Source organism: Tarenaya hassleriana, unplaced genomic scaffold, assembly GCF_000463585.1.
Source record: "Tarenaya hassleriana unplaced genomic scaffold, ASM46358v1 Cleome27, whole genome shotgun sequence".
Classification (NCBI taxonomy): domain Eukaryota; kingdom Viridiplantae; phylum Streptophyta; class Magnoliopsida; order Brassicales; family Cleomaceae; genus Tarenaya; species Tarenaya hassleriana.
The window spans coordinates 56,524-58,461 of record NW_010965946.1 but is presented as its reverse complement, the minus strand read 5'-3'; positions in this window follow the sequence as shown (position 1 = coordinate 58,461).

Sequence of the window (1,938 nt, the reverse complement as noted above, 5' to 3'; positions counted from 1 at the left end):
GAACCCGACCTTAGTCTTCGAATCCCTCACCTTAGAACGAGCATGATCTAGGTCCATAATCTTTTACGGCATCCTTGCATGATCGGTGAAACCCGATTCCCATAACCTTTCCCATCGATTATCTCCTCTTGAATTGTGATTGTCTTTGATTTTACTTTCTTTCTTTTAATTTTCTGCAACTTACGAAAACCAACAAAAACAATTCTCCGATTTTATTTTCTCCATTTTCCTAGTTTTAGTCGATTCCTAGCTTAACCGCTTAAGTCCTTGTGTTCGACCCCGGTACTACGACATCCGTATACTTGCGGATTAGTTGTGTGTCGGGTATAAATTTAAAGCTCGTCACGCAAGTGATCAAGTTTTTGGCGCCGTTGCCGGGGACTTTTTACGGTTTCCATAGCTAGGATAGATTGACTCTAGGTTAGTCTTTCCGGAGTCTTTGTTTTTTCGGTTTGATTTTTGTGTGTGTTTGTTCACTTCCTTTTTCTTTGCGTGTTTGTGTGATTTTTATTTTTCTCTTGAGTCAATTTTTCCTTATTTCTTTTATTTCTCGATTTTTCTGTTTGTTATTTTTGCTGTTTGTATTTCCCTGGACTTTTCTGGACTTGTTTGGGATTTTTCGGGATTTCTCTGGACAGTTTTCAGAATTCCCTGGACTTTTTCGGAGTTATTCTGGACATTTCCTGGGCTTTTCTGAATTTTTCTGGATTTTTTCCGATCTTTCTGGACTTTTCCGGGATCGTTCTGGATTTTATCGGGTGTCTCTCCCTACTCTCTGCCTTTTTATTCACATTGATTCACCTTCTCTGCCTTTTTCTGGACTTTTATTTTTTGCAGGTTTCCTTAGTGCATGAGCAGACGTCCCACTCGAAGACAACTCGACCCAGATTTTGAGTTTGCCTTTGACCCGGACATAGACAGAACCGAGAGGGAAATCCGCAGAAAACAGAGAGAGGACAGAATGGCAGAAGAGGCAGCACGGGGTGAAGCGCAGCCAAGAGAGCGTGTCCGAGCTAATTTGCAGACTTTTGGGATGTACACGACGCCGAAGCATACTCAGTTGCTCTCGTGCATCAATCGACCACCCTTGGATCACTTTGAGCTGCAACCGCAGTTTATCCAGATGCTGAATCAGATGAGTTTCAGAGGGAGGTATAATGAGGATCCGAATTCTCATCTTACCCAGTTCAAGATGCTCTGTCGAACCATCAAGAAGCCGCCAGGGGTAACAATGGAAGATGCGATGATCGAGGCGTTCCCATTCTCTTTGATGGACAAGGCGCGGGATTGGCTCTATACCTTGGATCCAAATTCCATTTCTACATGGGACGAGATGGAAGAGAAGTTTATGATGAAATACTACTCGCCCATGAAGACACAGTTGGCCTTGAACAAGATCAACACATTCGCCCAAGACGATGATGAGACTTTGTATGACGCTTGGGAGAGGTTCAAGGAGTATCAGCGAATGTGTCCGCACCACGGTATGGACAACAAGTATCTCCTCTCTACATTCATACATGGTCTTCGGGACGACACGAGAGGATGGGTGGATGCAGCATGTGGAGGCAGCGTGTATGATCTCTCTTTCGAGGCTTTAGAGACGCAGATTGCTAAGATGGCGAAGGGGAGAAGCATTTCAGGGGAAATGGGCAGCAGACGGTCTTTGCCTAAGGCTGATGTCAAAGGGGATGCTAGCGAGTCTTCGGCTTTACAAGCCGTTCTTTCGGAGCTTTCTGCCATCAAGTTGCAACTTGTTAGGGCCGGTTCATCAAACCCGCAGAAGGGTAAACCGGGCATGTACATGGTGGAGCAAGCAGAGGAAGCCATAGAAGAAGTCGACTATGTGGGAAGAAATCAGTATAACAATCAGTCGAACTTCTACAATCCGGGGAATCGGAATCACCCTGGCTTTTCTTATGGCAACCCTCAAGGAGC